The sequence below is a fragment of the Phocoena phocoena genome, chromosome 1 (genome assembly GCF_963924675.1).
Source record: "Phocoena phocoena chromosome 1, mPhoPho1.1, whole genome shotgun sequence".
In the NCBI taxonomy this organism is placed as follows: Eukaryota; Metazoa; Chordata; class Mammalia; order Artiodactyla; family Phocoenidae; genus Phocoena; species Phocoena phocoena.
This window is the reverse complement of record NC_089219.1, coordinates 16,540,976-16,568,844: the sequence shown is the minus strand read 5'-3', so window position 1 is coordinate 16,568,844 and position 27,869 is coordinate 16,540,976. Positions and strand designations below refer to the sequence as shown.

At 47.5% G+C, this 27,869-nt stretch overlaps 1 protein-coding gene across 1 annotated transcript in view; it reads right to left on the bottom strand.

Moving 5' to 3' along the window:
• The window catches only part of ALPL (alkaline phosphatase, biomineralization associated), a 56,956-nt gene extending 33,705 nt beyond the window's left edge, over positions 1-23,251 (bottom strand). The window contains exon 1 of the mRNA XM_065893319.1: positions 23,153-23,251. The gene's annotated coding sequence lies outside the window, so the exon portion shown is untranslated. The remainder of the gene's footprint in view (positions 1-23,152) is intronic.
• Positions 23,252-27,869: the final 4,618 nt, after the last annotated feature.

Below are 27,869 nucleotides of genomic sequence, written 5' to 3'. Positions count from 1 at the left end.
CTCCTCTTTGCTGACTCCGTGTCCTCCAAGACCACTGCTCTCTTTCCCAGAGCCCCTTTGGCTCTCTATCCCAGGTCACATGAGACGCTAATCGTCCAACCCACCCTTGTTCTGCCTCCTCAATTAACTTCTGGCCCATCATTAAATCTGCATTTGCATGAAACCTACAAAATACATCTTGTGGACGGCCTAGGCGCGCAGACAGCTGGCGTACATGTGTAACGGGGAGGAGGAGTTTCTCACCAAGCTTTTCCATCTGGATTTGTTCAGTAATCTCCCAAAACCCCAGACTAATCTTTCTGAACACTGTGGCATAGTGGAAAGACCTTGACCATGGAGGAGCCGGATATCGGGTTAAGTCCTGGCTGTGTAGCTTTGAAAGTGACTTTATGTTTGGGGCCGCAGGATCCTTATCCATAAAACAGGGTTACAGATCCTCATTCTGCAAGGTTGTTTTAAAGATAAAATGCAGGGACTTCCCTGGTGGCGCAGGGGTTAAGAATCTGCCTGCCAATGCAGGGGACACGGGTTTGATCCCAGTTCCGGGAAGATCCCACATGCCGCGGAGCAACTAAGCCCATGCGCCACAACTACTTAGCCTGTGCTCTAGAGCTCACGAGCCACAACTACTGAGCCTGAGTGCCACAACTACTGAAGCCCACACGCCTAGAGCCTGTGCTCCACAACAAAGAGAAGCCACCGCAATGAGAAACCCTCACTGCAACGAAGAGTAGCCCCAGCTCGCCACAACTAGAGAAAGACTGCGCGCAGCAACAGAGACCCAACACAGCCAAAAAAAAAAAAAAAAGATAAAAGGCAAAAGAGAGTATCTGTTAAGGAATAACATTTGGTAGAATTTAAAAAAGCATTTAGATAGAGCCTGGCAGACAAACATCAAGATTTTGTTGAATGGAATGGAGAAGTCTGTATAATGGTGAACAACCACCAACAGCACAACAGCTGCATTTATTGTGCTCCTACACTCGGAGGTAGGCACCCTTAATATCAACATTATTTTACAGAAGAGGGGAAAAAAAAGTACAGGGAGGCTCAGTAACTTGCCTATGGTCACACAGCAGGCAAGTGACAGAGATGGGATTATGAACCCAAATTGTCCAATCCCAAAGTATAAGCTGTTAACCATTATGCTAGGTTAGTAAATGAGGCTTGAAACACAGCGATTAAGTCCAGAACCTTCATTTTTTTTTTTTTTTTTTTTTTCCGTACACGGGCCTCTCACCGCTGTGGCCTCTCCCACCGCGGAGCACAGCCTCCGGATGCGCAGGCTCAGTGGCCATGGCTCATGGGCCCAGCCGCTCCGCAGCATGTGGGATCCTCCCGGACCGGGGCACGAACCCGCGTCCCCTGCACCGGCAGGCGGACTCTCAACCACTGCGCCACCAGGGAAGCCCAGAACCTTCATTCTTAACCACTGTACCAGCTTGTCAGAGCTGAAAGGGATTCTAGGACTAATCTAACCCAGCACTCTCATTTTTTTCCCAGCAGGAGCCGAAGGTCCAGAGAGGTAGTGTGACTTTCCCAAAGTCACACAGTCAGTTAGTTGAAGAATAGGACAAGCACCCTGGTTTCCTAACTCTTGAACCCCATGCCATCACTGAGTATCACAATGACCGTGAGAGGCCTTCAGGGAAGGAGTCTCGAGGATGTACCAGAATTTTTCCAGCAGAAGTGTAGGGAAGGCAGACTAATCAGAGGGAAGAGCCCATGCGAAGGTCTGGCGGCCATGAAAGTCTTTTTTTGGAGAAGAGTGAGCTGTGAGGTGCATGCAAAGGTTGGGGCTGGAACAGTTGATAAGGCTGGTTTTCATATTAAACCATATTTCATATTTCCACATGGTTCTTTTATTGTTTAACACTTTCTCATTCTGTCTTATGTTGCTAATATATTTCCTTATTTCTTTCGTATGTTTCTAATGTTAATTAAAAATTCTTGGTCTATCTGTTCTAACGTCGCTGGCTCCAGTGCTATCTCAAGTCAGTTTGCTGTTTTTCTTTTGAAGCCTCTGTGCTCCAGGTGCTGATACAGTGGGGTTGCGGGTGCTGCACATACCATCCCTAGAAACAGTGAGGGAAGACATATGGCTCCCGGCACCTCGTCCTCAAATCAACACCAGAGTAACAATAGAGCAAAAACGTCACTAAGCCTAGGAAATCCTGGAGAGAAACGGAATATCCTGGGGAGACGGAAGGGGGTTTTAACTTGGTGTGTGCAGCGCTGGAGGGTGGGAACGCAGCAGCCAGGAGAAGGGGCAGGGCCTAGTCTTTAGCAGGTGGAGAATACTGTAGAAAAGACAATCGGACTTGAGCTCTGCTCTTGCCTCTTTGCATCAAGCCTTCCCCAGCACACCTCGCCACACCCCCTGCCCCAAAACATGCCCACTTGCCCTGGAGCAATCGAGGCCAGCATTCTCACGTGCACACGCAGGGCCCAGGCAGACGGTCCAAGTATATGCCGGAGTAACATCAGGGCCGTGCAGCAGGCACCGTGGAATTGCAGAAATCAAGAGGGAACTAACGGGGTGACAGGCCTCCATGGTTACTCCACCACCCCTTCTCTTCTGGACCTGGAGGCTGGTGGATTCTGACCTAGGCAGACAGCCCTCTCCCTTGCTGCTTCTTCCTGGCATCCAGAAAGTGAGGCTCAATCCTGTAGAGTTAGTTACTTGGTGGGGGCGCTGGGGGTGAGGGTCGCGATGACAAACCCAGGGAGGAACTATGCAGTTCTGACACCTGGGGGCCTCCACTCTGGGACTGTCATCTCCTTGGGCTCATCAGTGCTGACAGAGACCAGGGTCAGGCTTGGATTCTTACCCCAACATGCAGCACCAGACAGAATAGATGAAACCCTCCCACCCCGAGGAATGAGCTCACGGGTTACAGAACAGGGAATCCGAGGAGTACACTGGCTTCAAAAGAAAAACAAACCAATTAGAGATACCACTGGAATTGGCTGTGTTCAACAGGTGGACCGAGAATTTTAAAATAAGCATTAGAAACACGCCAAAGAAATAAGGAAAGATATTAGTGAAACAAAACAGAATAAGAGAGGGTTAAAGGACACAAGTGGAAATATTCTATATGAAAAAACAGTTGAAATAACAAACACAATAGGTAGAATTAACTGCAGAATGGATACTGCAGCTGAGGAATGAAATAGGGAACTGGGATATCAGATGGAGGAATATTTCCAGGAAGAAGCCAGGAAGGATTAAGAAATCGGAAATATGAAAGAAATGGTAAAAGATCTGTTAAAAGTTAAAACAGCAGCCCCAATCTTACTCCATTAATTTGAAATGTATCATAAACCTAATTGTACAAATCTTCTTGTTTGTTTTTTTTTTTTTGGCCGCACCACACGGCATGTGGGATCTTAGTTCCCCAGTAGTGGAAGCGCCGCGGCTTAACCCCTGGACAACCACGGAAGTCCCCATAATCCTAACTATAAAAGCCAGAACCATAAAGCCTCTAGAAGATAACATAAGCAGATATCTTTGTGACTTTGGGGTAAGGCAAGGAGTCCTAACTTCATTGAAAAAAAATGATAATTTGGACTTCATCAAAATTTTACATTTCTGCTCATCAAAAGATACCATTAAGAGACTGAATAGACAAGACACGTAATGGGAAAGAATACGCACAATACACATAGCTCCCAAAGGACTTGTATCCAGTAAATAAAGAATTCCTGGGCTTCCCTGGTGGCGCAGTGGTTGAGAGTCCGCCTGCCGATGCGGGGGACGCGGGTTTGTGCCCCGGTCCGGGAGGGTCCCACATGCCGCAGAGCGGCTGCGCCCGTGGGCCGTGGCCGCTGAGCCTGCGCGTCCGGAGCCTGTTGCTCTGCGGTGGGAGAGGCCACGGCGGTGAGAGGCCCGTGTACCGCAAAAAAACAAACAAACAAAAAAAAAACGGAAAAAAAAAAAAAGAATTCCTAAAGTTGACAATAAAATGATTAACAACCCCCACACACACAATGGGCAAGAGATGTAGCCACTTCAAAATGAAAACATACGAATGACCAATAGTTCATGGTGCTCCACATAATTATCATCAGGTAAACGAAAATTAAACCCGTTTCACACCCACCAGAATGACTAAAACCAAATCAAAATGACTTGCAAAATCAAACATTGGCAAGAATGTAGAACAACTCATGGTTATGTAATAAAGTACACCGACTTTGGAAAAGAGTCTGACAGTTAAACCAACATACACTTATCACATTATCCAGCAATTCCACTCCTAAGTATTTGCTCAAAAGAAATGAAAATACACCCAAAGGGCTTCCCTGGTGGCGCAGCGGTTGAGAATCCGCCTGCCAATGCAGGGGACACGGGTTCGAGCCCTCATCCGGGAAGATCCCATATGCCGTGGAGCAACTAAGCCCATGCACCACAACTGCTGAGCCGGTGTGCCACAACTACTGAAGCTCGGGCACCTAGAGCCCGCGCTCTGCAACAAGAGAAGCCACCACAATGAGAAGCCCGCACACCACAACAAAGAGTAGCCCCGCTCGCTGCAACTAGAAAAAGCCCCTGTGCGGCAATGAAGACTCAACACAGCCAAAAATAAAGAAAAAAAGAAAGAAAATACACCCAAAGAGTCATACATTAAGTGTTCATAGGAACTTTATTTATAATACCCCCAAACTGGAAACACTCTATTTATTTAATTTTTGGCAGCATGGCGTGTGAGATCTTAGTTCCCTGACCAGGGCTTGAAGCCACGCCCCCTGCATTGGAAGCGCGCAGTCTTAACCACTGGACCACCAGGGAAGTCCCTGGAAACAGTTTAAATATTCACTAAGAGATCAATGAATAAACAATGGTGGTATATTAATTCAACGGAAAGCCACTTGACTGAAAAAGGAGAGAACTATTGAGGCAACAAACATAGATGAATCTCAAAAACATTATGCTAAGTGAAAGAAGCTAGACATAGAAGAGTATCTGCTGTATGATTCCACTTACACGAAACTCTAGAAAAGACCAATCTAATCTATGGTAAAAGAAATCAGAATAATGATTGCAATTTGGGAGGAAAAATAAACTGGAAAGTGTTGTGAGGGAACTTGCTAGAGAGAGAGAAAAATTTTTTAAATCTTATTTTGGGGTTATGGTTACAAGGTAATGTAATTGGTCAAAATACCACATTGAATTGAACACTTAAGATCTGTGCATTTTATTGAATGAAATTATACATCAACCAAAAAAAGAGAAAGAGATGGAAATATAAGCACCAACATCTAGATATTAGGAGTCCCATGAGAGGAAAATAAATCAAAAGAAGAGATATTTGAAGAAATAATGAAGACAACCTTGGAACTGAAGAAAAATGATAGATCTCAGTTTGAAAGCATCCCAAATACATCAGACAGGATAGATAATGAAAAACCCACACTCAGAAATATTAGAGTGAATATCCGAAGACACATTCTCAAAGTCTAGAGAAAAACAGATCACTTACAAAGGAATAAGTAAAAAATTGAATTGACCAAAGTACCAAAGGAAAAGAATTTGAACTGAGAATTTTATATCCAGCTAAACTGCCATTCAAATGTTAAAGGCTAAAAAAAAAACATTCAATGGCTCAGGTTCATACAAAAAGACACCCCCCCCAAAAAAAATTTTGAAGTAACTATTTCAGTAATAGAAACAAATTCCACATATGATACTAAAGATATGTGAAAGCTGAGCAAATAACTTAGTAAAGTTTAGTGTTTAAAAAAAATCCCCAGATCAAAGAGAAGAACAAGACAAATATATAATATCTAAACAACTGAGAACTGTAAAACCTAGACAGTGTTAATGTGCTGTCATGGGGGCTCAAAGGCATGTCACTGAAGAGTATAAGGGTTGAAAGGGAAGAGAGAGACCAAAGGGTTTAAGAAAGTGCTAATCTTGTCTTTGCAGGGAAGAGCTACAGCTAACAATTCTTTTAAAGTAATAAAATATTAAAATGAAACAGAAAAAGCAAGATAAATTGAAATTAAAAAGTAGGATACACACATACTTTTCAGGAACACTCAAACATTTTAAAAATTAATCACATACCAGACCACAAAACAAGTCCCACATTTTAAATAACAGGTCTTCACAGAGTCCACATTCTCTGACCATTAACTTTGAAGTTAGTTTTTAAAAGGACAAACAATTTTCCATACACTCAGAGATTTAAAAATCCCTAAATAGCTCATAGATCAAAGAAATGTCATAGTAGAAATTAAACACCACTTAGAACTGAACGATAATAAAACACTATATATCAAAAACTGCAACGCAGCAAAGAAAGTCTAAAAATTAATGAGCTAAGTTTCCAATTTAGGAAATTAGAAAAAACAGAAACTCGAAGAAAATAAAAGGAGATTACAAAGAGCAGAAATCAACAAAACAGAAAACAAAGATTAAACTGAGAAGATCAAAGCCACAAGTTGGTCCTTTAAAAAAGTCAATAAACTTGAGGCAAGATTAATTTTAAAAAATAAACAGAGGGAGAAAGAGATAATACACAATTATTACGGAAAAGAGGAATACAATAAGAAAATGCTATAAGCAACCTTACACCAATAAATATGAAAATGCAGATTAAATGCATACATTTCTAAAAACACATATATAACATACCAAAACTGACTCAAGAAGAAATAAGGAAACTAGATTTAAAAATTGAAACAGTAGTTAAAATCTTTCCACAAAGAAAACAGGCCAAGGTGATTTTACAGGTGAGTTCTATCAGACTTCAAGAAGCAAATTATCTCAATTTTACTCAGACTTTTCCAGAAAACAGTAAAAGAGAAAATATTACCATCTACTTCTGTGAGGCCATTGTTATTGCAATACCAAAGCCAGAAAAGCACAACATAAAAAATGAAATTTACAGACCCATTTTATTCATGAAAACTGAGAAAACTCTAAACAAGATATAAGAGAATAACCAATATACAAGTTAGACTTATCTTAGGACTGCAAGGATGGTTTAATATTAGAAGATCAAATATGTAATTAACTACATTAACAGATTAAAGGAGAAAAACCATATAATCATCTCAAGATACTTTTTGAAAGCATTTAATGCAAATTAATTCAACACAAATTATTATTTTTAAAAAGCTCTCGGTAAGTTATGAATAGAAGAAAGCTTCCTTAACCTAAAAAAACCAATTTATAAAAAGTCTGCAATACATATATATTAAATGGGGAAACATTAGAACATTATCTCTAAAATAAAAAACAAGACAAAGATACCTAATACCACCTTTAAAATTTTTAAGATTGTACTGGTAGTCCTAGACAGTGTAATAAGATGAGAAAAAAAGTTAAAAGCATAAAGATCTAAAAATACAAAAGAAAACTATCATTACTTGTAACTGATTGTCTGCATAGGATCTACAGACAAATAATTGGAAATAGAGTTTAGCAAATTAGCTTGATAAGATCAAATGCAAAGAAGCCTATTGCATTTTCATACATCAGCTACAAAGAGAACTGGAAAACATATGAAAAAATGGGTACCCAGATGGGAAAAAAGTTGAATTGGATCCTTATCCTACACTATACACAAAATCAACTGAACATGGATCAAGGTCTTAAATGTGAAAAACAAAACTTTGAAACATTTAGTAGAAACTGTAGGTGACAGCTTTCTGATCTTGGAGTTAAGGCACACTTTCTTAAATAAGATCCAAAAAGCACTAAATATTAAATAAAACAGTGCTAGATTCGACTCTATTAAACTTTAGAATTTCAGTTTCCAAAACATCAGTAGACTCAGAAATATAAAGAACTATTACTAGGGAGTTCCCTGGTGGCCTTGTGGTTAGGATTCCGGGCTTTCACAGCCGTGGTCTGGGTCCAATCCTTGGTCAGGGAACTGAGATCCTGCAAACCACACAGTGGGGGAAGGAAGGAAGGAAGGGAGGGAAGGAGGAGAGAGAGGGAGGGAGGGAGGGAGGAAGGAAGGACTATTACAGATCAATAAGAAAAGAACAAAAAAAGGACAAATAGAAAAGTGGGCAAGGGACTTCCCTGGTGGTCCAGTGGTTGGGAATCTGCCTTCCAGTGCAGGGGACGCGGGTTCAATCCCTGGTCAGGGAACTAAGATCCCACATGCCTCGGAGCAACTAAGCCTGCATGCCTCAACTATAGAGGAGTCTGCACGCCTCAAGGAGGAGCTGGCACACTGCAGCTGGGACCCGACACAGCCAAAAATAAATAAATAAATATTTTTTAAAAAGGAAAGAAGAAAATGGGCAAAAGACATCTCACACACACACATTCATATACACTTCTTCAACCTCATTGGCAATCAGGGATATGTAAATCAAATCTACAGTGAGAAATCGTTATGCTTGTTGGGTTGGAAAAAATAAGTCTGACAACACTTATGGAAGATGTAGAACAACAGGATCTCTTACATGTTACTGGTGGGAGTATAAACCGATACAATCACTTTGGAAAACAGTTTGCTCTTATCTTGTGATACTGAACAAATATTCATATACCCTATGATCCCACAATTCCACTCCTAGTTATATATCAAGAGAAAATTTCTCTATATACGCATTAGAAAGCATATCCATGAATACTCATAGTGCTTTTTCTACACTAGCAAAAACCTGAAAACAACCCAAATGCCATCAACAAGAAGTTGACTAAATAAAAACTGTGGTGGGAATTCCCTCGAGGTCCAGTGGTTAGGACTTGGCGCTTTCACTGCCAAGGCCCCAGGTTCAATCCCTAGTCGGGGAACTAAGATCCCACAAACAGGGCAGCACGGCCAAAAAAAAAAAAAAATTACGGAATACTCAGTGGAATATTATACTGTAGTTAAAAAAAAAGAATTACAGCTACATGCAACCACTGGATCAATCTCGGCAATGTAAGATTGAGTGAAAAAAGCAAGTCCCAGGAGATTATGTAAAGCATGATACACTTTCATAAAGTAAAAAAATATATATTTTACATAATGTATATAACACATACATATATATGATTTTAAATACTAATCAAAAAAAGGCAAAGGGAATGAGAAACTTCATATGTATAACACGTATATCTGTGTGTGATAATAATACTAATAAAGTATTAATCAAAATTTTAAAATAATAATTTTAAAAGGCAAGGGAATGAGAAAGCCCAGACTCAGGAGAGTGGTTACCCCACATGAAGAATGGTGGGTAGGAGACAGATGGAGGAACCCAGAGGAAGATGTAAGGTATTGGATGATGGCTCATAGGCATTTAAAATTTATTTTTAATAATAAAATAGGGACTTCCCTGGCAGTCCAGTGGTTAAGACTCCACGCTCCCACTGCAGGGGACATGGGTTCGATCCCTGGTAGAGGAACTAAGATCCCACATGCCATGTGGTGCGGCCAAAAAATAAAAATAATAAAATATACAAGAGGGCCATTATGAACCAGTGATAAATGTGCTTGAACAAGGATCATGATTAATCCACTGAAAGATCCCAGGGTCCATAAAACAACTTAAATGAAAACAAAAATGCTCAGTAAATATTCACATTTTGTCAAGCACTACAGAAACTGTTCAACACGCTTCATATCTCATTGAATCCTCAACAGTTTTACGAGCTGGAAACCATTACTTGTCCCCATTTTATGAGTAAACTGAGGTTCAGTCACTCGGCCAGGGTCAATCATCTGGAACCCAGGTCACCTCCTCCTGTCAAAGTAGGCAAGATATGTAACTTTCTTGGCAAACAGTAAGTGCTTAATAAGTGTTTGCCTTAATTCAGAGGGGCTGTGTGGGCATATTGGAGAGAAACTGATTGGTGGCTAGGGGACCCAGATACAGTCCTACCACCGCCCTTCACGACCTGGGAGGGTCACTTTCCCTCTCTGTGCCTGGAGAGGGCTGGAATGGCAAACCCCAAAGTCCATTCCTGCTTAAACAACCATTTAAGGGGCCACCCAACAAACAGGTCACCCTTACCTTACTTCTCCTGGCAGGCCCTGCTGATTCTCCCAGAGTCGGTCTGAGGTCTGCAAGCTTTGGGTCCAGCCCACCTTCTGACATCACCTCCTGGCCCCCTCCGCTCACCACTCAGACTTTCTGTGCCCTGTTTTCTTCCCTCAGGGTTTCTGCACGGCCTGTTCCCCAGCCTGGAACACTCATCCCCAAGGTCTTTGCTTGGAACACTCCTCATTCTTCAGGTCAAAGGCCACCTCCTCTGAGCCCCTACCGCACCCCAGTCCCTCACTATTTCACAACCCTGCTCATCACTGGTTGAAATTAACCCAGTTTTATTGTATGGTCTGTCTTTTGCATTACAGAGGAGCTCCTGTATCCCCAGCACCCAGAGCCACACCTGCCTGCAGAAAATGCTCAGTATTTGTTGGAAAGAGAGAGGAAAATAAAAAGAATGATGCTGCCTCCCGCAGAAATTCTTTGTGGTTGTTCTGCCTGAGGCTTGGTTAGGTGGCTCCTCTGGTCCCATAGCTCTTGAACTTTCCTTCACCCTACACCACCTGGTGAGTGTGTCTGAATGTGTCTGTTTACATGACCATCTCCTGCACACACTGGTTATCTTTGAAGGAAAAGCTAGATCAGATTCGTCTGCGAATTCCAGCAGCCAGCCTTGGGCCTAGAAGGCAGTTGGGCTAAGGAAACGTTTGTTGAATGAATGTTCTGCACCCATCCTTCGCCCTTCCTGACTCTGCTCCCTCTGTTTTCCAGCCTGACAGGTGCCAAGAGGTGACACCCAGGTGAGCTGACAAGAAAGGCCACTCCAGCGTGAATTTTCTGAAGTGGGGACAGCCCCTCCTTCCACCAACAGTAGTCACTCCAGACAGTGAGGGAACAAAGCCCAAGGTCAGCCCTGCCTCTGCCACAGGAACCATCTGGGGCCTGCCCAGCAAAGCCAATGGGACAGGGTTTTCTGTGCCTCTCAGCCTCGCTGCTTAGAGCGTGCTACAGGATGGGGAGGCTGGAAGGCCTGCCTCAGAGCCCCAGTGAGAGGCCTTGCCAAATGAGCTCAGCCTGGCCAGGGGCCAGTGGGGGAATACTTGATTATTCCAATCAAGTAGCCACGCAAGAGGAAAGGATCTGCTTCCTCCAAAAGGACGAAGTGAGGCAGGCAGGCCAGTCCAGGGACTTGGGTGTCGAAGGGGGAAATTGCAGAGCACGGTTCTCACACAAACCAGTGCTCTGAGATTTGCCACCCCAGGAAGACTCTGGAAGCCTGAGATGGAACTCCAGGAGGGTCAGGTCCAAGGCCAGAGCCCTGGACTGAAGCTGGGGCCAGTCCCCCACTGAGGATTCTCAGTTAGCAGTAGCTTCAGCCAGGCTAATTACTCTGGCCTCCTTCTGACCCTGGTTCTGGAGACACCGGGACTGCCCCGCTGTGCTCCCCACCCCTGTCCATTCCTCCCTTTGACCAGGATCACACAAGGGGTAGATAAACTCTGCATCCTCGGCTCAGGGGGCCAGGGAGTGTCCCACAGTCTATTCCTGCCACTTGCTCAACTCCTGCCTTGCACCCCCTCTCTGAGTCAGGCTCTGGAAGAACCATCAGGTGCAAGAAGAGTTTATACATCTGGCCTGCAGAGATTTATCTAATATTTATTAAGTGACTCCGGGCCCACACTCTGGAGCCAGGCTGCCCAGGTTCCAATTCTGGCTTAACCACTTATGAGCTGCATGACCTTGGGCAAGTCCCTTCTCTTTTCCGTGCTTCTCCTTTTCACCTGTAAAAGCTGGGATTGGAGTACCTACTCTGTGGGAAGTTTAAGAGGACCAAATGAAAAAGGGTGTGTAAAACACTTACTTAGCAGGCCATACATGGGGATTCAGCAAATGACAACTCTTAGTATTATTAAACAAATTAAGATTGCTTGGAGGCAAGCCTAAGTCTCTGGACCAGGCATCCCCAAGACAGACAATTTTTCCCTCACCAGAGGCAAAACCAGTCAGCTCAGAGCAGACTGAATAGCAGAGGGGAAAGCCCCCAGACTCTGGGTTCAAATCCCAGCTCCTCCACCCATCAGCTCTGCAACCCTGGGCAAGTTACTTAACCACACTGAGTCTTGTTTCTGCCTCTGTGTATTACAGACCACAGTAGTACCTCCCTCAGAACTGTCACAAATCTTCCCCATCGGGGGGGATGTTAGTCCCTGTTGCTGTCGGCTCTGAGCAGTGCCAGGGAATTAGGGAGCTGACACGTGCAGGGGCTGCCCCAGGCAGGGGTAAGGTGATGGGCTGGTTTCCTTTCCTGAAAACTTCCGTCTGGGCCCAGCCTCAGGGTGTGATGTGGGGAAGTCTCCCCAGGAGGTGGGGAAACTCTCCTCCACTGCAAGGATCATGTAATATCAGTGTGTACACTCACCCAGGCCTGCCTGCCAACAGCCAGCCCTGAGCAGAGGCGAGAGGAACTGACCAGCAGGAAACTTAGATGAACCTTTCCTTACAAAAGGAGGCAGTACGGCCAGACTCCATAGCCTGATGGCTGGGATTTACGTGCCGGCCTGCCAGCTGCTAACCACTTCCCCGAGCAAGTGAGTTCGTTTCTCTGTTTCCTCATCCATGGGGTGGGGATGATTAATTATGGTGCTACCTCCCACGGCTGAAGAGTTCCTACACCTAACATACTTGGGGCAGTGTCTGCTCCTAGGAGGTATGAGCTGATGCTATTATAGTCATTCAGGACTGCTTTAATTTCTTCTGTGAAGGATCTCCTGGCTTTGTCCAGCAGACTCAGGTCTCCCTCCTGTGGGCTTCTATACAGGGCAGGATCCACGCCTGTTACATGGATGATGATCACAGGATCTACTATGTGCTCGGCACTGTGTCTTAACACAGTGTCTTAACACATTTTAGCATATTTTATATCCATGGAGATGTTTCCTAGTCAGGGGGCAAAACCACCACTGGACTCACCTACTACTTATGACCACAGGCTCTGGGGCAGGGGCTTCTGTGCTATGGAGAGAGGTTGGGGGAAAATGGTCATCACATTATAGTACTTGGAATACATGTGCCCTGGAAGGTATGAAAATATTTGCACTTGGTACCGACTGTGTGACTTAGGAGACATTACTTAGACTCTCTGGGGCTCAGTTGTGAGGAAAAATGAATAAATGTAAGTGAAACACTTAAAACAGAGCCTGGTCCATGACATATTTAAAACAAATATCTATTGATATATATGTATCAATCACTCCTCCGAGTACCTCTCAGGGACAGAGGAGGAAACAGGCACGGAGGTCATACAAGGTCTTAGTTCCTAAGAGATGTTACTTCCTGCAAGTATTCACTCACCCATTCACCATATAGGTATTAAGTGCACACGATGCACCAGGATGCATGTTATATAGATTCGGCAAATGATGGCTGTTACTATTTTTAAAGAAATTAAGGTTATTGGGCACTGAGGGTCCATCTGTGAACAAGAAGATTGGTCAGAGGTATGACGCTGGGGAAACTCATACCTGACTAAGGGTCTGAGCCACCAATAGGGAGACTGGATTGTCCTGCTGCCAATCATTAACCAATCATTCATGAGCTGATGTCACTGATGGAGAGAAGAAGACACCAATGCAGATGCGGGAAGGGCAGCCAGGCTCAGCCTGGAGTGGCTCAGGTGTTAAACCCAGCGGGACAGCCTTTTCAGATTTCCCCATGGGAACCAAGCCCAGCAGGGCTGTGGAAACCCCTGCCAGGCGGGGCAGCCTTTCATTACGTTAACGTCATTGGACGCTTGCTGAATGAGGGTAGCTTGCTAGACACTGGGATTCACGAATGGCTCAGCTGGGGTTCCTGCCCTCCAGAAACTCACACAGAGCCAGACACTACCTGGATGATCAGATTACAAAGGGCTGAAGATTTCCAAGCAAGATCTAGAAAAGCAGCCATGATGCCAACTGGCAACACAGGCAGGGAGGACACTGCAGGGGAGGGGACAGCAGGTGCAAAGGCAGAGATGGGACAGGTTGGGGGACACATTTGGGGAAAGATCTTTAGCCTGTGATCCTGACCTGAGTTTGAGGGCTGGTTCTGCCATCCACTTGACCTGAGCCTGTTTCCATTCTGCAAAATGAAGATAATACTTTATTGGGCTGTTTCAAGGATTCAGCGAGTTCATGAATAAGAAAGAGCTTTAAAAATGGAAAAGTGTAAGAGTCTGGATACTGAGGCTGGCAGTACCCAGTATTAAAGTGACTATTAAATGAGTGTTAAAGTGACTCATCTACCGTCCCATGGCTGATTAAAACAGGAACTAGTTTTGGTTCATCAGGATGAGGGGTCAGCAACTCAACCCCACCTCAGCTGCAACACTCCCATGTTCCCATCCCCCAACACAGGCTCCCCTGGCCAATCCAGGGCCCAGGGATAACCATTTCCTCACCGTGTGATCCCAGGCCCAATTTTCTAACCTGCAACACGGAGATACCATTTGCTGTGCTACTCCCATGTGTACATGGAAGGCTCTGCATGTGGAAGAGCGCTTTCCACAGGTGAAGGAATGTCAGGGTTACAAATGAGAGGTGATGATGGTGAGTGAGGAAGAGCCAGTGTGGAAACTGAGCCAGGGAGGGGAGCCAGCTTCAGGGCTGGACGGATGTGAAAATTCCAATCTCAGCAACTCCGCTGGTTCACCAGCTGAGGAAACTTGGGCAAATTATTTCACCTTCGAGTCATTTCCCTCACTTGAAAAATGGGCTGTTATAAGGATTAAAAGCATGAATGTACATAAAGCATTTAGTAGAGTGGCTTGGTACATAACAAATACTCAGTAGATGTTAATAACTCTTATTACTACTATCACCACTATTATGGATGTTATTATGGAGGGTGGGGGAAGGGGTTAGTGGAACTCTTTCCAGGACGATCTGAAACCAGCCTCTTCCTTCTCCTTTTTATTTTAAGCCTGAGTTGTGGCCAGCCCCAGAAACCATTCCCCACCCTTCCTTGAGGAGTGAACCAGGGACACAGCTCCATGGAAGGTCTGCACCCTACATCAGAGGTGAGTTCTGGCACAGTCTAGCTCAGGAGTCCTCCTGCTTTCCCAGACCAGGAAAAGAAGACTGAGGAGCACAGTGACACCGACCTGGGCACCACCCTGGGCCTGTCCCTTCTCTGCCCCTGTTCACACAATGCCTAAGTCCAATTTGGTTCCGGGATGTCTTTCCATCTTGTGTGCCAATTCTAATGAGTGGATAATGGCTGCCTGTAGGACTGCATTTAGAAGGAACTTAAGGTTTAGAAGGAAAGAGAGCAGTGGTTGATTAGTCATGTCTGACATGTACAGGACAAGAGGGTGACAGCATGCATGCCAACTATTTGCCACACGTGAACTAGAAAAGTCCTAACCTTGCCTCCCTCAAACAAGCCATAGTTGTCAGGCAGGGTAACTGAAAGCCAAGAGGGAAAGGGATGTGTCCAAGGTCACACAGCTTGAAATGGCAGGGCTGGGATTCAAACCCAGGCTCCTCTGGTTTTCTGAGGATGCTTCCTGCTAGGATTGTCATTTCCTTCCTCTTGACTAGAAGAGGAGGTGTCCAGGCCAAAACCCATTGTCTGGGAGAACAGAAGCGGCTGTCCAACCAGGAGTGTGCCTGTGCTTGGTCCCCTCCCTCTGAGACCTCCCACATGACTTTGCAAACCCTAGAGACAGATGGTTCCACTGAAAACAAATATCTACAGCAAGGTCCCCTGAGGGCTTGTATCCAGACAAAAAAATTGAATCCAGATGCTAATCTGATTGGGCAGGAAGGTATGAGACCTAAATTTGGGTCTCACTGCCTCTTTCTGGCTGTGTGACCTTGAGAAAGTTACTCAGTTTCTCTGAGCTTTAGTTTTCATCTCTATAAAATGGAGAGGATAACAAGTTAAATATAATAAGGTCCTTAAAAGTGATTTTCTCAGTTCCTGACACAGAGTAAGACCTTAAACGTTAGTTGGAAGGATGAGGTCAAGGGGAAAAATGAAAACTCACAGCATTTTCACAAAAACTACTCAGGTGATTAAGGCAAGGCTCAAATGAGCTTTTGAGAGGAACTTGTTTATCTTTGATATCCTGATAGGCTAACTGAAGCTGAAATATGAATTATGACATTTGATCATTTCAAAATAAGCAACCAGACTCTTTTAGAGAAATAGGGTATGTCATTCATGTCACAAAGAAGGAAGCATCCTTGAGTGGGTGGATTGGCAATGGTAGGGGATGAGTGTGTATATTTCGCACTTTGCAGGCTGAGTGATTTTGTGCCTCAGTCTCCTTATCTGTAATGCGATAATTGCACTTGCCACATAGGGCAGCCATTAGACTAACGGAACAGTTCCAGGACAGGTGCTGAGTACCACCTGGCATGACAACGTTAGCGGTGGTGTGTGGAGGTGGGAGGCGGGTGCTCGGCTTAATGAGGCAGAGGAAACAGAGCAGCTATACAGGTGCTAAGAAGGAGTGAAGGAGGGGAGGGGGTCTCAGAGTCGCTGACACACTTTCCACCCAGAATGGTGGCAGATGAGTACGTTATTAACTCCTGTATGTTAAGAGGCCAGTAAGTCAAAGTGGGAACAGGTGGAGTAGAAAGAGACAAATGATACTCGGAGAGGCCAAGCCTGACACAGCCAGCTTAGAGGATTATAGGACATCGAACTGACAACCTCAACCTGAGGTCTGGGAGAGTGCCCACCCTGCTGTTCTGTAGACAAAGTAAAAGGTGAATCAGAGAAGGCAAGAGCTCGACTTCACAAAAAGTCACATGGCAGATCCTTTTAAAAGTGAGATTTACGGGGACTCCCCTGGTGTCGCAGTGGTTAAGAAACCACCTGCCAATGGAGGTGACATGGGTTCAAGCCCTGGTCCGGGAAGATCCCACATGCTGCAGAGCAACTAAGCCCGTGCACCACAACTACTCAGCCTGTGCTCTAGAGCCCGCAAGCCACAACTACTGAGCCCGTGCGCCTAGAGCCCACGCTCCGCAACAAGAGAAGCCACCACAATGAGAGGCCCGTGCATGCAGCGAAGAGTAGCCCCCGCTCACCACAACTAGAGAAAGCCCGTGTGCAACAACGAAGACCCAACGTGGCCAAAAAATAAAAATTTTTTAAATTAAAAAAAAATTTTTTTAAGTGGGATTTATGGTTTTTCAAGTAAAAGCCACCTAAACACTTTTTTAAAGAACATAAAATGTTAGCTGGGCCTGTCCGGCAGCTTGCAGACCTGGCCAGCGGAAGTTCATCACCTGAATCACAAACTGAGATCTGGGAAGATGAAGACGCTTCTCTCAAACAAGCCCTGGGTCAGTGCCTCACTACAGGGTCTCAGAGGAAATAGCCTCCCAGCCGCCATTCCCCTCTCTCCCTTCCCCGGGTCAGGGCAGGGTGACTGAGGCACCTCGGGAAGGGGTTTGGACCCAAGGTGTCCATCCCTTGGGCCTCAACTGCAAAATGGCAGGGGGTGAGGGGTAGGTGAGGTTCAAAGATGATGTGGAAAGTGCCTGGTACCCAGCGGGTGCTCACAAAATGCTACTTCCCACACAAGGTCATTCCTAGCACTCCTCTGCAGCTGCAGGGACCAGGGGCCCTGTGGCTCTGTCAGGAATCAGGGCTCCCCCTTGTTCATCTTGTACCCCGCAGAACAGTTTGCTTGTGGAGACCTTCTAGGATCTCATGCTAGGCAGCTGCCTCCAGAGCCTTCACCGTGAGCTTTAACCATGAGGTTTCATGGCCTCCTACACTGCCCTTGAGCTCAGACACGGCGATTTGGAGATCTGTGCTACAGCTGGGCTATGGCCTGTCATCAATCACCAGGCCTTGGCCCCCAGCAAAGGGGGCAGAACAGAGAGCTGTGGGTTCAGAGTGCAAGACGGCGTTTCCTGTCTGCGAAGTGACACCAATGCACAGGGCTACTGGGAGCATTAGGTGAGGTGGCAGATGTCAAGGGGGTCCCTCCCCTCAGGGGGCTGCATAATCTCTAGTCTGAAGCACCCCAGGTTGCCTGTCCCCTAGGGGGTGGGCCCCGGGCCCAGCTTCCTAAGCACTGACAGGCTGATGCTCTGTTAGCCCCCAAACTCTAGAGCCCTTAGCCACTTCCTGGGACCAGAAAAGCAGAAAGGAAGCTCCCTCCTCCTGGCTGACATGTTTCAGAGATGCTGCCGGGCCCCGGAAGAGGGATTGGTGTCTATGTGTCCCACATTCCTAACCTGAGCCTCCTGAGGGCTGGCCCAAGGCTCATGCACCTAGCCCAGAAACTGCAAACTCAGAAGGCAGGCAGGGAATGGCAATGAAGCAAATGGGCTGGGTGCGAGAGCAGGGCACAGTGGGGACTGCGGTCAAGTGGGTGGAGCAGCTGCTAATGAGCTCCAGTCACGGTGGCCAGGCAGGGATGCAGCCCAGAGAGGCCACATCTTTTGATCTTTTGAGAGAAGCCAGAAACCCTTATTTTTATGTAAAATGCAATCACCAGCAATGAAGTCAATGTTTTAAAATCACTGCAGAAGACTTATAGACATCGAAAACAAGCTTATGGTTACCAAAGGGGAAACGTGGCGGGGAGGGATAAACCAGGAGCTTGGGATTAACACATGCACGTTACTATATATAAGATAGATGACCGACAGGGACCTACTGCACAGCACAGGGAACTCTACCCAATATTCTGTGATAACCTATATGAGAAAAGAATCTAAAAAAGAATGAATATATGTATATGTATAACTGAATCATTTTGCTGTACACCTGAAACTAACACAACATTGTAAAGCAATTCTATTTCAATGAAATTTTAAAAAAATCACTGCGGGAGTCAACAATGCCCCCACCCCCACCCTTTTCTGCCTCAGGAGGGCAGTTTGTGACTGACCTGCCATAACCTAAGTCACAAATGTATGAGGACCAACTCAAATTAAATCAGACCCATTCCAAGTCTTAGGGATGTCCCACCCCCCAACTCCTGCTCTTTAGGCAACTTGGTTTACAGATGAGGACACTGAGGCTCAGAAAGGGGAAGGGACTTGCCCAAGGTCACACAGGTAGTATATCAAGAGTTCAAGGGCTTAAACTCTGCTCTGAGTTGCGGATCTTTCTCTACCAACTCACGTCATCTGTATTCTTCCTTCAACAATTCTTTCTTTTTAAAAAATAGATATATTGGGCTTCCCTGGTGGCGCAGTGGTTGAGAGCCCGCCTGGCAATGCAGGGGACACGGGTTCGTGCCCCGGTCCGGGAGGGTCCCGCATGCCGCGGAGCGGCTGGGCCCGTGAGCCATGGCCGCTGAGCCTACGCGTCCGGAGCCTGTGCTCCGCAATGGGAGAGGCCACAACAGTGAGAGGCCCGCGTACAGCAAAAAAAAAAAAAAAAAAAAAAAAAAAAAAGATATATTAAGGATATGCTATGGAAATGATACACACCAAAATCAAGATAGTGGTTACTTTTAGGACAGTCATGGGTGACCCTGAGCAAGCCGTTCCCCTCTCTGGACCTCAGCCTCCCTGGTCAGCAAAGCAGCCGGTTGACAGAGGCAGCCTTTAAATGCCTTCCAGCTCTGAGGAATCTATGAGGTCTCTTCTCTGGCCAGTACTTTGTGGCCTCAGATGAATATAAAATAGTAATAATAATAATAATGGGGAGGGCTAGTCCACGGTAGCCAGGAAGGAACACTACAATTTTAAGTGAAACTTGACTCCTGGTTACTGGAATTCAGAAAGAATGATCTTAATACCCAGGCAGTTTAACCACCATCCGACAGTTAAACAAAAACACATCTGGTTTAACTTCATTTTCCTCATCTCCTCCCCCCCCACCCCCTATCCTCATCTCAAACTTTACCTCTTAATTTGAGAAGTCAAATTAAATGCAAACAATTGATTTCATGCCACAGTGAGGTTGAGAATTTCAGCATGGAAAACTTTAAGCATGAAGTTTTTCTGGGTGTAATTAGTAAATGTTGGGGGGTGGTATGAGGGGGTTGGAAAAATATGGAGACTATTCTTGAATGTTCTTTGGACACTGAGCATCAGAGAAGAGTTGCTGGGGGCCTACTATGAACCCAGCACTCAGAGAGGCCAAATGACTTGCCTCAGGTCACACAGCTAGGGATTGGAACCCAAGATGCTGATCCCAAAGCCAGCACTTTCCCTCCTGTCTAGGCCTTTATAACCTACATAGGGCTTTCCCTCTGGCCATTATGGATCACCTGGTAGTGGCAAAGAAACTGTCCCATAGGAAATATTAACTTCTCAACAACAATCTCCAACAGTGGGTCAGCCCCAGCTGAGCCATTCAATGGTGAAAAGCCATTTATGATTTTGCTGGCCCCACACATCAACTCTGCAAAGTACATATTATTAACCCATATTACAGATGATTTCCTTACCTGAGGCTCAGAGAGGGAAATAAACTTGTCTAGGGTCACACAGCAGTGCTGGGAATGAACCTCCAATCTACTGCCTACAACTGCCCTCTAAAAGTGAGGACATCTCTAAAAACAAAACAAAAAAACACACGGCACAGCTTAGCTCCAGCCTGCTGAGGATGAGGACGACGACGTAGCACTGGAAAGCTGAGTGTGCATTCCTGTGGTCATGCGGAGGTTGCTGGGTGCTGGTTCTCAGCTCAGCTTGCTTACTCTGCCCGTAATGTTCTCTTCAAGCTCTGAGTTTTGTATTAATAACTCAAGGTGAGAACTCCGAGCTATGTCACGGGATCCTACCCCTGGATTAAGAGGCCTCATCCCCAAAGATGGGTACTCGTGAAGATCGCTGGAGTTATCACCAGGGCTCCAGCCCCAGCTCCCCAGGTAGCATCTGTGTGTCCTTGAACAAGTCACTTCCCTTCCCCAGGAATGATTCCTAGTTTGCAGGGAATGTTGGGTATGTAAGCCATGGGACAGGCAGGGCTTGAGTTTGGTTTCACCTCATTTCAAAGCTGGCACACATAGAGGCAGAAGGCACTGTGGAGATAACAGCCCCAGGCCTGTTCCCAGCAAGGACCTCCAGGCTCCTGGCCAAGGCTGAGTTTAGGATGACAGGAGGTGGCATCTGAGTGTGGGCAAGGAAGATGCCATGCCACTCCACAGCACAACCCATCAGGGAAAGGACAGGGCCTAGGCAGGGTGGTAACAGGTTTCCAGGGTTCAGGGGCAGCGATATAACCCTATGCCGAGTCTCAGGGTTGCATTTTCTGCTGAGATTAGAGCTGATTATAGACAATATTTTCTTAGGCACAGACACCAGCTAAACACTTTGCATACATTAATCATACTATTTATTGATCTCCTCAACTTAAAGGAGGAGACTGGGGCATGACAGAGAACAGAATTTGTCCCAGGTCACACAGCTAGGTTGCCTTTTCTATTAGTGAAAACCAAAGGTTGGCTGATCAGTTTTACCCATGTTATTGCATTTTAATCTCCTTCCTTGTGAACTGCTTAATTCCAATTCTAAAGTGTCAATTTCAGAGCCTGAAAACATTTTGTTACACAAGCGTCCAGATGGCTGTTTAATTTGCCCGCTGCATTCTCAGCACCTAGAACAGGGCTTGGTGCGTTCCTAAGTATTTGTTAAATGAAGACAGCATTTTGTTTCTGGCCTCAGTTCAGTTTTGTTCCTCACAATAGTCTCATGAGAGAGGCATACTCCCTATTTTCCAGGTGGGGCCACAAATACAGACAGGGGCCATCACTCAAGTCTGTCTTACTCCAGGGGCCGGGGAAGTTAGGAAGCCATGTCCAGGAGCCTCTTCTGCTTAGGGAGTTCAGAGGCATGAAGTTCAGGAAGAAAAAAGGAGGCAAAGGGACAAGAAGAGCAGGGGCAGGGAGTGGAGTAGGTGGGGAGCGGGGGAACAACACAGTGGGGAGGACTAAAGATTTGAAGAAGGCAGGTCTAGAGCATGGGCGGAGGCAAGCCTGAGCACCAGCAGGGCCAGAAGAGGAAAGGTCAGCCCCTCACCTCTTGGGTCACATAAAGGAAGCAGGGAGCTAAGGTTGTAGGGTTTAGTCTGGGTTCACATCCTGGTCTCATATTTACGTAACTTCTCCAGGCCTCAGTCTTCCTATTTGGAAACAAGATGACGCAGGTGAAGTGTTGGAGTCTGGCACACAGTAGGCATTCAATAAACAGTTGCTGTCATCTTTGCTGGTGTGGGAGCCAACCCCTTGCTTACCAGGGAAGCCCGGCCCACCGGGGGAGTCTTTCTTTCCCAGGGCCCAGAGGCCCTTTCTGGCCTGAGAATCGCGCCCTTTTGATCTCCACGGTTTTCCCCCTCCATCCTCAGGCCTTTGTAAAGCTCCCCCTCCCCCAATCCCATTACGCTTGGAAAAAGGGTCAAAAGGGACAATGTAAGGGAAGGACAGGACTTTCCTTAGCTTCCAGCCCCACCACTGTTACCATGCATTTAACCCTTTTTTATCAAGACTAGGCATGGGAACCAACCCTGAGCTATCCGCTCACCTGCACATGCCCAGAGATGGACCGCAAACTCCCTCAGCTTCCGGGGCTCCGGAGCTTTGCCCTAAGGCTGCTGTGGCCACCCCGAACTCCCAAACAGACTCCAACACGCCGGATGTCCGTTCCCCCACTCCCACCCCCCTGCGGCTCCCGGACCCAAGTGCCTCCCTCCCTCTACTGTTCCCAGCTCTGGCCCAAACTACTTTGGAGCCCACCCAGGCAGACCAGCCCCCTCCCCGACTACTGTGGCAAGATCTAGAGATTACTAGGTGGTTGGCAGTTCTGGGTGGGCAACCTGACTCGCTTGATCTCGGACCAAGGGGGTTCCGTAGAAGCCGCTCAGTCACGGAGCACCGGGAGGAGGTGCCTAGACTGAAGGTGGGGGTCTCGGGCAGCGGCCTCGGAGGTAGGAGACCCCAGGGCTGCAGCAGCGGTCGCGAGAGCAGTCCCCTTGACTCGCCGGCTCCGCGAGCGCCAAGTCCGATTTCCAGCCCGGCCCAGCGCGCCCGCCGGGAGCCTCGGATGCACGCGAGCACGGGAGCGGGACAGGTGGCTGGGGGGTTCCGAATGGGCTGCCTTGGGAGGTGTCGGGGCGCAGAGGTCCCTGCCCCGCCACTGATATCCGACCTCGCCACCGTCCCCAGGCGAGGGAAGGATGTGGGAGGGGCCGGGGAATAGACCACATCCCTGGGGCCGCGGGGAGCCTGGAGCCAGCGTCGAGTCTTTACCTGCGCAGAGTTCGTGGGCGAAGGTCTGTCCTGGCACAAGTGACGAGAGGTCGGTGCGTTGGGACGGAAGGCGCGGAGTGGCGGGAGCGCGACGCTACCGGGGCCAACTCCCCCGCAGGCTTATAAAGGCGACCACGGGGCCCGAGCGCGGCCGGGGCAGCCCTCCCCTGCTCCCGACCCCGCCCCCGGCCGGGGCCCCGGCCCTCCCCGCCCCCGCCCCGCCCCCGGCCCCGGCTGGAGCGATGCCCGCCGGTCCGCAGCGTGGCCAGGGCGCCCCCTGCCGGGGAGTGGGGCACCCTCCCCCTTCCCGCGCCCCGGCTCGGCTCGGGTCCCGCGTGGGGTTGGGGAGGGCTGGGGTGCCACTGTCTCCGTGTTCTCCTGCTCTTTCCGCCTCCGCGCTTCTCTCTCTGTCTCTCTCTCTGTCTCTCTCTGTCTCTCTCTCTCTGTCTCTCTCTCTCTGTCTCTCTCTGTCTCTGTCTCTCTCTGTCTGTCTCTCTGTCTCTGTCTCTCTCTGTGTCTCTCTTTGTGTCTCTCTCTGTCTCTCTCTCTCTCTCTGTCTCTGTCTGTCTCTCTGTCTCTGTCTCTCTCTGTGTCTCTCTCTGTGTCTCTCTCTGTCTCTGTCTCTGTCTCTCTCTCTCTGTGTCTCTCTGTCTCTGTCTCTCTGTCTCTGTCTCTCTGTCTCTCTCTGTCTCTCTCTGTCTCTCTCTCTCTCTCTCTCTCTCTCTCTCTCTTCTCTCTACTTTCTCTCCACGAGCTCCAGCTCTGATTCCGTCTCTGTGCACGACTCTTTGGGGTTGTCTTTAGCTTTGGATCCAACTTCCTTCTGTGTCTCTTTGTGGCTGTCTTTCTCGCGCCCTCTGTCTTGTCTGCCCCTTTCTGTGTGTCTGCCTCTGTGTCTGACAACCTGTCTCTATTTGGATCTCTGTCTCTACCCACCTCTGTCCACGAGTCTGTCTCTCCGTCTCTGTGCACCTGTGTCTCTGACTCTCCTCACTGTCCCCTCTCGCCTTCCCACTCCAACCAGACCACTAGCCTGTCTCTCTCTCCCCTGCCCTTGGGCTGAGTCTTTTGCTAGGGGCTGAGGAAGCAGAGGGAGACCTAGAAGGGGGTGGCTTCGGGGAGGGGAGCCTCCCCTAGACAGGGCCAACTCTCCTAGACAGGGACTGTTCCCTCTTTCTCCTTAGAGCCAGCTAGGGTTCCTGCAGACTGCATCCCAGCCAGAGCCTGAGAACCTGTCTCCTGGGTGACCAGAGGAGGAAGCCAACACGCCCCATGCAGTAGAAACAGACAGCCCAGGTTCAAGGCTCCACCCTGGTGACCTTGGGCAAATCATTTGAGCCCTGTGGCATGGCCGGCCCCTTAATAGGCAGACATGATCTCCCCTGGCTTCCCTTATCACATGCTGAGAGGCAGATTAATATGAGACAGGGTTGAAAAGTGCACAGGAAACTCTAAAGTTCTAGATAAAGGGGGTTGGAGCTGGAACTGGAGGGGATTGAGGCCAGAGCAGAGCAGAGAAGGTGTCAGCACCAGCAGAACCGATACCAGCCCAGAATTCTCTCTCTTACCTACGCCATGCCAGCTCAGAATAAGGCATCTTGCATACTTTATCTCCCAACAACCCCATTTTAGGGAGGAGAAAACAGAGGTCCAGAGAGAACATGCAGGCGGCTTGTCAGTATAATTGGAACAAGAGCTGGGGCCTGGCACCAGAAACCAAGAATGCATTTCTTTTTCTTTTTTCTTGTATTTTTAGCAACTGATGCTGCTTCTTTATTTACAGGAGTGATATGAAGTTTCCTTTTTGACATAAATTTATGTTTTTAGAAAGTGAAGCAAAACATTGATTAAATATTATTTATTTATGTATTCAGTGGGTTAGATTATTATGGCAAAAATCATGGAGGTGGTAAATGAATCAAGTTTGGGAAACAACACTCTTGCATAAGAAATTGTGGGTGAAAGCATCCAGAACGTGGGAGGGGTTCTGTAATTGCTCACAAACTCCAAGGAAGGATTTAGGGATACGAAGAGGCTTGAGATGGTATCATCATCAGTGAGCCAGGGGTAAATCCCCAGGTATGGGAGGTCTGCCTGTCCCAGCCTGAACAGAGGCTGGGGGGCTGAGGCAACAGGGAGTTGGAAGGACCCCATTTCACCAATCATGGGCCCCCATGCCTGTCCCTGACTTCTGAGCTCCCCAAGGCTGGGGGGGATGGACACTTCTGGTTGCACCACATGGCCAGCATTGGGCCTCCTGTGTGTCGATGGTTTTTCCCCAGGTACCACCTTGGGAGTCCAGGGATTGGTTATGAGCAAGACGGATCACTACCTTGCCAGTCCTGCTACCTTCCTCCCTCACTCTCCCTACCCTGCTCCTGGGCTCTGTGCCCCAAGAATTCAACTGAGGTGGAGTCACCCAGCAGCCATTGCCTCCCCTGTTCCCTGGATGCCACCCCTCCTGGTGCTGTCAACACAGCAGGAAGGAGGCCTGAACTGGAAACCAGGAGCCCCATCTTCCAGCTCTGCTTCCTGGGTGAGCTGAGCAATCGCTTTCCCTGTCCAGGCCTAGATTTCCTCTGGCTGGCTGGACTGGGCAATCTCTAGAATTCCAGGATTCCTGGACCACTCAGCTGTGAGAAAACAGTTCATTATATTAGGTTTCTCTGCATCTACACATATCGTGTCTCTGGGGATTTGTTTCCTTCTTGAAAAAATAAGCAAATTGGACTGCGTGACCTCCAAGCTCCCTTTATTCTAAGAGCTGATGATCTCATTTGATTCTTACAACAGTTTTTTAAGGTGGACAGGGAAGGCATTTATAACCCTCATTAGAGATGAGGAAACCGAAGGCCAGAGATGTTAGTTACCTAATGGTCAGGGTCAGAGCTGGGGCTTTTCCTACTCATTCATTCACTCCATGTTTATTAAATGCATGCCATGAGCCCCCTGCCTTGAGCAAGGTCTGAAGCTCACCAGGCATCAGAAACTGAGTTAGAGGTGAAAAGACCCAGGAGCTCAGAGTTTTCTCATTTCCACTAATCCTGGGGAGGTTCCTACAGGGATAAAGGCTGAGATGGAGATCACAGGGATGTCAGGTCCTCAGGGTGAAGGATGAAGGAGAAAGGATGGAGAGAGAAGAACAAAAATCCAAGGCCTATTTATGGGTGGCATCGAGGAGTCAGCTGTGACCCAGTGCTGGAGGATGGAGCACCTGAAATCTAGGGAGATATTTAAAGAGGAGGGAGTCTGGAAACCCTTTGTTTTAAGCCTTGGATTTGAGGGATCATTTTATCTTAAGCTTAAGCATAACCAAAGGTTCAACGATTTGACTCCCAGAGTCACCTCCAGCCTCTCCTTCAACTCAATAAAACAAGGACCCAAAAGCCTGAGATGGAAGGAACTAAGGGTGGTACTGCTCAGCGTTACTGAACGCTGACCTCATGTGAGGCTCTGACCTAATATGAGGCTTTGCACATATTAATCCAGCTAACCCTCACAACAACTTTTATTCCTACTTTACAGATGAGGAAACTGAGGCATATACGAGCTGTCATTTGCAGAAATGCCCGCCAGCCTGGTGCAAAGCTCTTCACAGGCGAGATCTCATTGGCTCCTCCCTGCAACACCGAGGCAGCATCATTAATGTCATCCTTGCTTTTCTTTTCTTTTTTTTTATTAATTTATTTTATTAATTTCATTTTTGGCTGCCTTGGGTCTTTGTTGCTGTATGCAGGCTTTCTCTAGTTGTGGCGAGCAGGGGCTACTCTTCTTGTGGTGCACGGGCTTCTCATTGCAGTGGTTTCTCTTCTTGCGGAGCACAGGCTCTGGGCACGCAGGCTTCCATAGTTGTGGCGCGTGGGCTCAATAGTTGTGGCTCACGGGCTCTAGAGCGCACGTTCCGTAGTTGTGGCGCACGGGCTTAGTTGCTCCTCGGCATGTGGGATCTTCCTGGACCAGGGCTCGAACCCCTGTCCCCTGCATTGGCAGGCGGATCCTTAACCACTGTGCCGCCGGGGAAGCCCTCATCCTCGCTTTTCAAATGAGAAAGCTCTCGGCTCAGAGAGACTTAACAACTTTATTCACTCAACAAATATCTATTGGATGCCTGCTCAGTGGCAGGCACCGTGCTAGGATCCGGGGACACAAGTGAACAAGATAAAGATTTCTGTCCTCATGGAACTGACATTCTAGTTAAGGAAGACAGATAAACAATAAACATTATAATTAAGTAAATTATATAGTAAATGAGAAGATGTTAAGGGAATGAGTAAAGACCGAGCACAGATATAGGGGGAGGAGGAGTGCCAAGGGGGCCAGATGGTGGCATTAAATAGAGTGTTCAGGGGAGAGAAGATGGGATCAGAGTGAAGATGGAAGCCGAGAGAGGGCCTGCCTGAGACCACCCAGACAGTCAGGGAAGAACCCAGGCCACCCATGGCTAAAGCCTGTGCTTTGAGCAGTATACAACATGCTCTCCCAGGACCACCTCTAACCCCCAAGCCTCTTCCCAGCTTCCCAGCCCTGGCTGCAGCCCCAGGCCTAGACTTACCCACCCGCCCCAGTCCTGCCCTGGTCCCTGTGCTGTCCCGTCTTGAGGCTTGCCCTCGCTCAGCCCTCGTCTTCTCTCTCTTAGGCCAATCTCTCAGGCAGTATTAACTCAAGCACACTTCCAGCCCCATCTGTAGTCCCAGGCCCCACCCTCCACCCCCCCGCA